General features: G+C 44.7%; 1 protein-coding gene and 1 non-coding gene across 11 annotated transcripts in view; one reads left to right on the forward strand and one right to left on the reverse strand.

Moving 5' to 3' along the window:
* The window catches only part of HHAT (hedgehog acyltransferase), a 349,271-nt gene that overhangs the window by 301,947 nt on the left and 34,179 nt on the right, over nucleotides 1–13,145 (reverse strand). The window lies entirely within an intron of this gene.
* Nucleotides 3,662–3,778, forward strand: LOC122708426. Its single transcript, XR_006345198.1, has one exon. It is a non-coding gene; the product is annotated as a U5 spliceosomal RNA (small nuclear RNA).

Here is a 13,145-nt window from a genome sequence, read left to right on the forward strand (position 1 = left end):
CAAAAAATAAAAAAGAAGATGACCCAAATTACCAAAATCAGGAATAAAAAGGATACCACTACAAACTCCACAGATCTAATGAGGATAAGAAGGCATACTAAGAAAAACTATATATACATAAATTTGACAACCTAGAGAATAAATGGCCTAATTCCTCAAAAAGCACAAACTACCAAAACTCACCCAATAAAAATACATCATATTAACCAAACAAATTGAATTCATAGTTTTAAAATCCACAAAAAGAAAACTCCAGTACGATGTGGTTTCACTAAAGAAATCTACCTGATATCTAAAGGTGCTCTCTTTAAAAGGGGAAATATTCCCCAACTCCTTTTATGAGCATAACAATAAACACATGAAGTCTGAAAGTAAAAATTCAAGATCATATATAATCAGTCAAACTCAGACATTGAACACATGAACACAGACAAAAGAAAATTGTCAGGAATTGCCTGGTGGTCCAGTGGCTAAGACTCCAAGCTCCCAGTGCAGGGGCCAGGTTTGATCCCTGGTCAGGGAACTATGCGGCAAATAAGAGCTTGCATGCTACCACTAAAGATGCTGCATACCTCAACTAAAAACCCCGCATGCCACAACAAAAATCAAAGCTCTTTATATATGTAGTCCAGCCACATACACTAAAAAACTATGCACCAGGACCAGTGAAAGTCACTCACTCATGTCTGACTCTTTGCAACCCCATGGACTGTGAATAGCCTTTCCCTTCTCCAGGGGATTTTCCCAACCCAGGGATTGAACTCAGGTCTCCCGCATTGCGGGATTCTTTAGCAGTCAAACCACAAGGGAAACCCAAGAATACTGCAGTCGGTAGCCTATCCCATCTCCAGGGGATCTTCCCGACCCAGGAATCAAACTGGGGTTTCCTGCACTGCAGGCAGATTCTTTACCAACTGAGCTATTAGGAAAAACCACAGCAAAACCAAGTAGAGTTTAATCCCAGGGATACAAGGTTGGTTCAGTATTCAAAAATCAATCAAAGTAATCCAACATATTCTTAATTAAAGAAAAAAATCACATGATCATATCAACTGACGCAGAGAAAACATCAGACAAAATTCAACACCAATTCATAAAAATTCTCAGAAAACTAGGAATAGAGGGAAACTTCCTCAACTTGACAGATGAACACCTACCAAAAAACCTTTAGAGACATCATACTTAATGGGGAAAGACTGAATGATTAAGATTGGGGGGAAAAAAAAAGACATACACTCTCATAACTAGTATTTCAACACTGTCCAGGAAGTCCTAGCCAGCACAATAAGAAAATAAAGAGTTACATAAATTGAAAAGGAAGACATGAAAATGTCCTGATTTGTAGATGTTATCATTGTTTATTTAGAAAAACTCAACAAGTCTGCCAAAAAGAAATTAAAAAAAAAAAAAAGGACTAAATGAGTCCAGGAAAGTTAAGGACCAGTTACAATCTTACAGAATATAAGGTTATGATCTTATAGAATATAAGATCAACATGTTAATAACATCTTATGAAAAACCCCAAATGCACTTTTTCACCAACTCAATAAAAGCCAATTGTACATCTCTATACTAGCAATGAACATGTGGAAATTGAAATTTAAAATGTAAACCATTTATAAAAACTAAAAAACAGAAATACTTGGGTATAAATCTAACCCGCCAAAAATTCATAGAATTTACATGGTTAAAAACTGCAAAATACTAATGAAGGAAATACAAAAAAGATGTAAATAAATCTACAAACATACTGTGTCCATGGATTGGAAAATTCAATACAAGGAAGACACCAGTTTTCCAAATAGATCTATAAGTTTAACAGAATTCTACCAAAATCCAAGCAAGATGTTTTGTAGATATAGAAAAGCTTATTCTAAAGCATATTTGGAAAGACAAAAAGGAACAAAATGAGCTAAAAAAACCTTTGAGAAAAAAGAATAAAGTTAAAGTATATTATTTGATTTTAAGACTTAAGAGTAATTAAGAAAATGTGCTGTTAGTGTAAAGACAGATACACAGATCAATGGAACAGAAAGAGAACCCAGAAATACAGCCATACAAGTTTGGCCAATTGATTTATGACACAGGTGCAAAATAACTCAATAGAGGAATTTGTCTTTTCAACAAAAGGTGCAGTAGCAACTGGACAGAAGTCTCTACCTAAATTAATACAATAATTAATCCAAGAGGGATCACAGATTTAAAGGATTTAAAGATTTAGATTTAAAGGTAAAACACAAAACTAGGAAACTTTGAGGAAAAAAGAGAAAATCTTTGGGTCATACAGCTAGGCCAAGAACACTCAGACATGCCACCAAAAGCACAGTCTGTAAGAGAAAAAAAAGATAAATTGGACATCTGTGAAAGACCCTACTAAGAGTATAAAAAATCAAAGTAATGACTGGGAAATTATATTTGCAAGCCATTCATCTGACAAAGGACTAGTATTTAGACTATATAGAGAACTCTGAACTCAACAGTAAGAATAAAGCAAACAAATACAAGTTAAAATTGGCAAAAGATATGCATAGAATTTCACCAAAGAGGATACAGGGATGACAAATAACACATGAAAATATGTTCAACCTCTTTTAACCATTAGGGAAACGCAAATTAAAACCATGACGACATACCACTACATAACTATCAGGATAGCTGAAATTTAAATTGTTAATAATGCCAGGTACTGGCAAGTATGCAGAGAAACTAAGTATCTCATACATTTTTTTAGTGGGAATGTAAAATGGTAGAGCCATTTTGGAAAAAAGTTTGTACATTTTTTTTACAAAATCAAACATAAATTTATCATACAATCCAGCAATCAAATACCTGGGTATTTATCCCTGAGAAAATAAAACTTAAGTCCACAGAAAGACCTGTACACAAATATTCACATCAGGCTTGTAACAGTCAAAAACTGGAAACAACCAAAATGTCCTGCAAGGATCAAATGGTTAAACAAACTGCAGTCCACCCCTTTTCTGCAAAGAAAAAGAACAAACTCTTGACACACACAAGAAGTATGAATCTCAAGGACATTAAACTGGGGGGGGCGGCAAGAAGAGAGCCAGTCTCAAAAGGTTACATACTGTATGATTCTCTTTATAGAACATTCTGAAAAGACAACATCATGGGATGGAAAATAAAACAGTGGCTTCCATGGGTTAAGGATGGGGAGAACAGGATGGGTATGACTAGAAAGAGGCAGCAAGGGAGTTCTTCCTGGTTCTGTATTTTAACTGTGCTGGTGGTTAGCGGAAAAAAAGGAAAATAAGCACATTCAAAGTCACAATACACAATTTAGAAAAACTGCAGTTTCCGGGCTTGAACCACGAGGAGGTTGAGGGCCCGGCCACGGGGACCTCTGCTTCGCCCCCTAGTGGCGGCTCCAGGTGCAGCTATGAAGACTAAGGTGTTGCAGAATCTCAAAGTTGATGACTCAGACTTCTCATTTGCATACCCATCGTACCCTGCAGACAGTACAATCTTTTCAGGCTTAAAATAATATTTTTTTAAGCTCAACATTTCAAACTGTGAGAAGTTTGCTTACACAATTCCTTGTTTAAACTTTAGGCAGGAAGTAACCCTTGGGATACTGAACCACCATCAGTGAAGTAGGAGTTGCAGTTATTGGGAGGCCCAAGCTTAGCAAGGTAACAACATACTCTGGTTTCTCTTCAGATCGTATAAATCTTTCGCCTTTTACTAAAGATTTCCGTGGAGAGAAACAATCTTGAGTTGTTAAACTAATTTTTTGAGGCTTTGCTTCAGCAAGGCTGACCTTTGATGGTATAAAAAAAGACTAATTCTTTGTAGAAATAGCACTGTGGAAAAACCCAGGTTCAATTTTTGGGCCAGGGAAATTTCCTGGAGAAAAAATAGCAACCCACCCAGGCCAGGAAAACCGCCTGGAGAAGGACAGCTGAGCAACTATATAGCTAAGCATTTACTTGTAAGTGTGAACCTTACAAAGTCTTCATTGGGGTTTTTTGCCTGTCAGAAATGAAATTAAGTCGCTCAGTCGTGTCCGACTCTTTGCAACCCCACAGTCCAGGCTCCTCAGTCCACGGGATTTTCCAGGCAAGAGTACTGGAGTGGGGTGCCATTTCCCTCTGCAAAGGATCTTTCCCACGCAGGGATCGAACTCGGGCTCCCGCTGTGTAGGCAGACACTTTACAGCCTAGGCCACCAGAGAAGTCCTGTAAAAATACCTGTAAAACTAAAAATATCATAGGTTTAAGTCACATGAGTTCTACCAGTTAGAGTCTGGACTTGCCAGTTATTGGTGACTCCTGTCAGACACACCAGAACAACTTGAAAGTAATTCTCTTCTCTACCGTATAAAAGTCAGGAGTGCAAGCACAGGGGGATATGGAGAGGTTCACACGGAAACTTGTATTACCGTATGTAAAATGGACAGCCAGTGGGTATTGGCTGTATTACTCAGGGAACTCCTACCCAGGGGGTGTTAAGAGGGAGGGGACATATGTATACCTGTGGCTGACTTCATGTTGATGTTTGGCAGAAACCAATACAATTCTATAAAGTGATTATCTTTCGATTAAAAATTAATTTACAAAATGGCGGGGGCGGGGGGCTATAATGTCAGTGGCCAAAGACAAAGGAAAAAAAAAAAGCCTAAGATTCCAGGCGAGAGAACCTCAGATGAAACAAACAGCCCTCCTGGCCAGCCTAATTTACACAGGGTAGGCTCCAGGGAAGGAGACTAAACATATAAAAGGAGGAGCCAAGATTGAGCTTCTCCTTTTTGAGGCTGGCCTGCCCTCACACCTCAAGGGTACACTATGTTTTTTCGAATAAAACGAAGCTGTAACCAAGCTGTAACACTGGTCTGACGTTTCAAATCTTTGCTGCAGCGAGACATAAGGGAGGAAGTCACACACTCCCCGCAACAGGGGTTTCAAGAGGGAGAGGATATATGTATACCTATGACTGATTCATATTGATGTTTGTCAGAAACCAACATAATTCTATAAAGCAATTATCTTTCAATTAAAAATAAAATTAATTTTAAAAACTCAAAAAAAAAAATATATATATATATACACACTCTCAGTGATGGCCCTGAGGGCCACTTCAAAGGCCCTGTATGAATCTACAAGTTGGAGAATTTCGGGGCACCTGACATCAAACAGATTGTTTCCCTGTCCATCCTGTTACAGGGAAGAATAAGATCTGACTTCATGTGTCTACTTTAACCTTTGCTTCCTGTTGCTTTCTTTTATTGAAAGCATCCTGTCAGCACAAGATGGTGTGCCTGGGCCTTGGCGAACCTTGTCCCTCTGCCTGAATGTTAAACCAAAGTGCCTTTCTTTTATTCAGGGCAACACCCTGACCCTCTCTACACCTGTGAATGGCTGCAAGAAATAAGAAACACATCCCTTCCCCCAGGATGGCCATTCCAGGAGAGATTTACAGGATTAATGGCCTTTGTACTTTACTTCTTCACCTCCTCCCCCTCCATGTTCTACAAAAGAATCGCATCTGATAAGATGGTCACTTTGAGACCTTAGGCTGTCTTCTTAGTCTGCCAGCTTTCCCAATAAAGTTGTATTCCTTGCCTCAACGCCTCATTTGATTTATTGGCCTCTTGTGTAGAAAGCAAAACCAGCTTCATTTCAGTTCAGTTGCTCAGTCGTGTCCGACTCTTTTCGATCCCACAGACTGCAGCATGCTAGGCTTCCCTGTCCATCACCCAGAGTTTACTCAAACTCATGCCCATTGAGCCAGTGATGCTGTCCAACCATCTCATCCTCTGTCAAGCTTAGACTCGGTAAAAATATCCGTGGAAGTAACACTCCATGCGTGGTAGTGGCTCCTAAAGGATAAGGAGCCCCTAAAATGACCTCATTGGGCCCAGGAGATAGACAGGCATGAACTGGTTTCCACCGCTTGCCTAACAAATGTCTACACATGTGACTGAATTTAGCTGGAAAACTGCCTTCATGAAACCCAGGAGCAAAATTATGATGGAATAAGCCTCACTTATCTTGAGTTTTTCAGCAGCCACCGTGGTCCTCAGAGTGGCTTCAGTCAGTTGCACTCACAGAGATGCCACCCTTCACATCTCCCACGGGCCCGTGATCTCACTGCTATCCTCAGGCTGCTTCTAGTTTCTTTTTTAACAGACTTATCATCTGTCATGTCATGATTTTAAAAGGTAGTAACCTTCTTAAGAATGGTAACAGGCACCACTTTTAGGGGATGTACTGGGAGAAGGAAGTGTTTCCGGTTCTCCCCACTCCCCCACATCTCTCCCCAAATTTCACCTTCAAGCGTCGCTGAACTCTGCTCCTCCTACCCTCAGAATCCCAGCTGTTGGAGCACTTATATAGGATGTGTTGTGTAAACAACACATATTCAGGACTGATAGGATGGACTGGTTGGATCTCCTTGCATTCCAAGGCACTCTCAAGAGTCTTCTCCAACACCACAGTTCAAAAGCATCAGTTTTTCAGTGCTCAGCTTTCTTTATAGTCCAACTCTCACATCCATACATGACTACTGGAAAAACCACAACCTTGACTAGACGGACCCTTGTCAGCAAAGTAATGTCTCTACTTTTTAATATGCTATCTAGGTTACTCATAGCTTTTCTTCCAAGGAGCAAGCGCCTTTTAATTTCAGGCTGCATTTTGGAACCCAAGAAAATGAAGTCTGTCACTGTTTCCATTGTTTCCCCCTATTTGCCATGAAATGATATGACAGGATGACATGAGCTTTGTTTTTTCCATACTGAATTTTAAGCCAGCTTTTTCACTCCTCTTTCACTTTCATCAAGAGGCTCTTTAGTTCCTCTTTGCTTTCTGCCAAAGGGTGATGTCATCTGCATATCTGCAAGGTTATTGATGTTTCTCCCAGCAATCTTGATTCCAGCTTGTGCTTCATCCAGCCCGGCATTTCATATGATTTACTCTGCATATAAGTTAAATAAGGAGGGTGACAACATACAACCTTGACGCTCCTTTCTCAATTTGTAACCAGTCCGTTGTTCCATGTCTGGTTCTAACTGTTGCTTCTTGACCAGTATACAGATTTCTCAGGAGGCATTTGGCATCGTCTTTTAGGATTTGAAAAACAACACCCAGTTCTTAAAGTTAACAGTGCCCAAATGCAGAACCCACATTCCACAAGGACTGAGCTAGCATCTGAATGATCCCAGTCAGAAATTCAGTTCCATACATGGCCACAATCCAAACGATTTGAATACTGGTATCTAAAGCTGCACGTGAGAGTTTACGAGCTCGCCCTCCTCCTAACACTCCCGTGCTTCTCTGTCCCTCCATCAGACGAGCAGGGTGTCTGCTCCAGCCCACAGAGTAGAACTGCCAAAGCTCCAATGAATCCTTCCTACAGGATACTTGTTGGAGAACCTCAAGACAAAGAACAGGTTCAGTGGCAGATTTTGTACCTGCCACTAAATAAGTAAGTGTTTGCACACGTGGCAGAATTCATATCTGGACTCTTTCCTTCCAATATATCACTTGGTAGTGACATTGTAGGAGCAGAAGAGATTTTAGTTCACCCACCTCCAATTACCAGGACCTACAATGAGTCAAAGCAAAGAACGTGACAGACTCGGGTCGAGACACACGTGATTCTTCTGTTCAAGGTTCAGGTCAGATCCACCTCCTTCAGGAAACCCTCCCTGGGGGTGGGTTGATGATGATGCCAAATTTCTAACCATTTCAAGGTTAGAAATTCTCCCAGTAACTTTTGGCTATACCAACCAGTATACTTCCCAGGTAGCGCCAGCGGTAAAGAACCCGCCTGTCAAAGGAGGAGATTAAGAGACTCAGGTTCGATCCCTGGGTCGGGAAGATCCCCTGGAGGAGGGCATGGCAACCCACTCCAGTATCCTTGCCTGGAGAATCCCATGGACAGAGGAGCGTGGCGGCTATGGTCCATAGGTCCACAGGGTTGCAAAGGGTCAGACATGACTCAAGCGACTCAGCACACAAGAACAGACCAACCCGAGACACTCATACAAACGGAAACACTCTGGTGAATGTAATACAAGTGCTCATTTCCAGGCAGGACACACAAATAGGGCCAGCCATCCTGGCTGTGCACACCTGCCATCTCTACAGCTTGACTGCTGCTGCTGCCCTTGGTTAAAGAACCAGCACATCATCCTACGGAAACAAACGGCAGCCTGGCATCCTTGGATGGAGTGTAAGCTTCCTGAGGAGAGAATCCATGCTTCTTACTTCCCTTAGCCCACAGAACTTACTGCAAACCAGCTGGTTAGCAAAGAATTACTCGTAAACTGACTGGTTTGTGGTTGAGAAATTTCTCACCACTCCAAATCTCTATCACCACCTCAAGATGTTACTAAGCATTCATGGAGAACCTGTCTCTCACACGCACACATCTGATCTTTTAGTTCTGCAGGGCTAAACCCTTGGTTCTAACTTCACCTTATCTTCTCCTGGCTCCTTCAAGAACCTATGAATGAAATAAATCATATTTTCCATGAGCTAGTAGATATAAAAAAAGAGAGGAGGGCCGAGCAGGGGACTTAGCTGCTGAGCTAATAAGCAAATCTGATGTTTATCCATCTGCACTGCAGCCCCTATTTTTACACAAGGCAGAGCCTCCCTTTCCTGTGCTCCCCAGGAAATCACTAAAAAATCACTTTTTCCCCCCACCTGGCTGCAAATCTCCGACATATCAAGGACATCCAGCCGGGGGGTGGGGGGTGGGCGTGGGGATGAGGCTAGACCAGAGACGGTGCACTGGCAGGTTAAGGGCAGGAGTTCTTTGTGTTGATAAGAGGGAATCAAGCCCAACATGTGCTCAGGACCCTTCCTCCCATCACTAGTCCGAGGGCTTCTTGCCCCCACCATTTGGAGACCCCTCAGACCCCTCTTTCTCTCCCTGGGCAGGCATGGGGCACAGAACTCTGCCTCTATTGACCAGCCCCTCTGTGAAAGGGCAAAGCTGCATAAAATCCAATTTTCTGGTAATAAGGACAGGGTGAAAATTCACACGCACAGCCAAACCACTTATTAACCTGTCCCCATCAGATGGAGGGAGGCAGAGATATAACCAGAACACCGGAATCGTCTTTGAGGAGCTACTGCTTAAGGAAAAATGAGGGAAGGCCTACATTGTCTAAACCCGCCAGACCTTAGACACGTGGAACTCGGCAAACACTGCCAAGGGCCAGGCGTTCCTTCACAGCCAGTCCCCGACCAGCCGGGCACGCCCACCTCCCAGCAGCCGCCACTGAATGCCTCCTCTGTGTCGGGCAGAGATGAAAGGTCCTCTTATGTTTAAAAGAGGTAACTCCTGGGATTTCCCTGGTGGTCCAGCGGCTAAGACTCTGCGCTCCCAGTGCAGGCGGCCTGCGTTCAATCAATCCCTCATCAGGGAAGTGGATCCCGCAAGAGTTCACAAGGCAACTACAGATCCGCATGCCCCGCAACGAAGACCTGGTGCAGTCACATAAATAAATATGTAACACCGGCTCGGGAAGGAGTCCTAGGAATGGAGCTCGTGGGAGGGAGAAACCCAGGCCAGCAGCAGGACGAGGCAGGGAGTGGCATCAGGAAAGGCTCCCCGTGAGCTGCTCCTCGGGCAGGAGGCAGGCACCCACCAGTCTGCGTGAGGATCACGGGGAGGAACATCAAGGCGTCCCTGGGGAATGTCAGATGGTCCTGTTACTTGGAAGCCCAGAGGGACCACACAGGAGCTGAGGCTGCTGGAACAAGGCCGGGCCAGTGGACAAATGGAAAGGGGCTGAATGTCAGCCTCAGAGCACGGGCTTGACACAGTAAGAAACGAGGAGCCGCGCATGGGTTCTGAGCAACACTGGCGCTAGTGGTAAAGACCCTGCCTGCCAATACAGATTCAAGAGTGGCGGGTTTGATCCCTGGATCAGGAAGATCCCCCTGGAGGAGGGCATGGCAACCCACTCCAGAATTCTCGCCTGAAAAATCCCATGGACAGAAGAGCCTGGCGGGTTACAGTCCATGGGGTCGCAAAGAGTCCGACACGACTGAAGCGACTTAGCACACATGCCTGAGATATCCATCCCAGAACGTTAACTCCAGGGATGCGCAGACCTTGAGTGGGATGGATCAGGAGAGCCAGGAAAGGCAGGGACAGCACAGGGCTGCTGAGAGGGGCCTCAGCAGAAATGCCAATGGCCTCACCCCACTTCGGGAACCATCCTCTGCTTCTGAATACAGTCCAGACTCCACGTACGGGACCCGATCGCCTTTATGCTCCAGCCTCTATCTTGTATCATCTCTTCCTCTCACATGTGACCTCCCAGCCAGGCTGACTGACTCTCTCAAATCCAGTCTGTATGCCTGTTATTCCCTTCTTTCCCATCTTTCCCCAATACCTCACCTCTGATCCTTGTGTGTCTGGGGGACAGGCACCTTCTGTCTCCTCCATGCCCGGCAGGTGGTTACATCACTTACCTCACTGTCTCAGCATCACTGCCCCCCGAATTTAGGGCCCAGTGCAGACAGAGACTGAGCCTGGAAGGTCTCAGCCTCCCAGTACCCAGCCTGGAAGCCTCTTACACAGGAGCCACTCAGGGAATATTTGTTAAATGATTCAGCACAGAGCTTTCTGGGTTTTTTTGGGGTGTTTTTTTTTTTGTGTGTGTATCAAAATATAAAGTAATTTATAAATAACTGAATATTTAAATCTTTATAGATAAAATCTGAGTAGCTAAAACTTGTATCTTTACTTTAGAAACAACCTTTTCTCTCTTAACATTCAAAGACATTAGTGGTCAAGCTTCCTTCTCTGACTTGTCTTTTCTAACCTTCTGGCAGGCACTGAAAATTCTTCTCTGATTCTACTTCTGAAAAGAACTTATTTCCAAGAGGGCCCCAGTTTCAGAACTGTCACAGGAAGAGGTGTCCTTGGGAAAGAAATGAGTAATTGATTACATGCAAAATTCTTCATAATACATCAGGCTCTGGAGAGCTCCTTTCAGTAGCAATCCACCTCCTTCTAGATTGAAATGTTCCTCTGTAGAACATTATCTCCTTGCCAGAGAAGGGGAATCAACAAATCCTAGCTCTAAAGCAAGGACGTCATCAACCACAAAAGGACAAAATAATGACCACAGCATGGACTGGGGATCCATTGTACCAAGCACAGACATGCTGGGTGGGGTGTGGGTTTTTTTAATATTTATTTATTTACCTTTTTATTTGGCTGTGCTGGGCCTTAGCTGCAGCACTCAGGATATTTGATCTTCACTGTGGCATGCGGCATGTGGGATTTAGTTCCCCAACCAGGGATTGAACCTGGGCCCCCTCCACTGACAGCAGAGTCTTAGGGGCCACCAGGGAAGTCCCCATGTTGGGTGTTTTATATCCATTATCTCTTTCACTACAACGAGACCTCCCATGCCCATATTCCAAGAAAGAAAATTAAGGCTCAAATGGGGTAAATGATTTTCCAAAATGGAGCAAACTGCATTTTGAACTCAAGTCCATCCAACTCCAAACCTGTGCTCTTTCCATTATGCCAACTATCTTGAATCAGAAATAAAAATAAAAGGAAAAAAATTCATGACAACACAGACCAACATAGAGCTTCCTTCATGAGTGATCACTTGATTCAGAGCCTACTATCTGGAGACATCAAGCAAGGAATACAGCCACTAAAGCGTCTTCTTTATAGTCTCAGGACATCAAGCAAGAATGTCGGGGCGGGGGGGGGGAAGAGGAGGGAACCAGCAAACCCCAAGACAGATGGCCAGAACTGGAAAGGCGTCGAGCTCGACTCCTCCCTGACCACACTCGGGCCCCTGCACACGACTGCTCCAGGAAGCCACCGGAGCCCGTGCAGGGAGGCACTGCCAAGCCTGCAAGGAGAGACGTCACAAACAGGAGGCACACGCCACAGCATATGGAATCTCAACAGTCCTTGAGAGCTGCACCACCCGCCCCTGGCCTCCTGGCGAAAGCAAGCAGCTTTACTCTGATGGAATGACGAGACCCAGTGGTATTCCTGGTCTGGGCTACAATCAATCCTCCAAGCTCTACCATCAGCAACACCCGGGGGGACTGTGGTCAGGCCCAACAGCACTTCACTGTCCCAAAGCTTCGCCTTGAGTCGCCATCACCCTAACACACGCATCCCCTTTCCAACCACAGTGAGCTCCTCTGGAAGAACGTCTTCGCTACTGGGGACCTTGCCAATCCCACCCATTCTGAGGCGCCCAGCTGAAGGTCGCGCTCCTCTCCCAGAAGCAGGGTGGGGCCGCCTGTGCCCGCAGTGGTCTCTCTGTCGTGACTGTCAACACTGTCCCACTTAGCGTTTACCGACGCATCCGTCTAGGTGCCCTTAGGACTGACGCATTTTACTCCAATGGTGGTGCAGTCTGGCACGATGTTCCTCACTCTTTCCTGCAGTTAAATTCAGTATAATACTCACCGGCTCTGTTCCAGGTACTGAAGATACAGGACTGATTAAATCCCAGCCCTGCCCTGTGGGACTCACAGTCTGGTGGAGGATGGATAATACAAGACAAAAGTTGCACAAATATACTTATCATAATAGCATACAAGATGCGATCCAAGGCATTAGTACACATCACCCTGCTCATTTCCTTCACATCATTTAGCTCAATCTGTGGCCGTCACATTCATTTCTTTACTTACGGTCGGTCTGTCCCCAGTAGGAGACCCTGGGACAGGAGCCTTGTCTGTCTGGCTCACTGCTGTGTCCCCAGCACTCCGTATGGGCTTGTGCACACAAACACATTCATTCAAAGCTGCATTTGTGGAAGGTGATAAAAAGAGAGGCAGAGAAGCGCCGGGAACTATGAGCATGAAGCCCAGCTGAGAGGTCCAGGTAAAAATTCCACGACAGGAGACGCCGGAGCTCAGATGTGAAGCAAGAGCGTGGACCTCAGAGGAAAGCGGTGAGGCACAAGCCAGAGGAAAACACGGGAGGAACAACGGGAAGAGACGGCCGAATCAGCAGCGCAGAGCCCTTCAGCGTTACCGCGGCCGGCTGTCGCAAAGAGAGGCAGTTTTGTCCTTAGGGGACACGCGGCAATGCCTGGAGCCACTAGTGACTGTCATGACTTGGAGCAGCAGGGGCTCCAGGCATCTGGAATCCAGGGATGCGGTTCAACACCCTAC

The sequence above is a fragment of the Cervus elaphus genome, chromosome 14 (assembly GCF_910594005.1).
Source record: "Cervus elaphus chromosome 14, mCerEla1.1, whole genome shotgun sequence".
Classification (NCBI taxonomy): domain Eukaryota; kingdom Metazoa; phylum Chordata; class Mammalia; order Artiodactyla; family Cervidae; genus Cervus; species Cervus elaphus.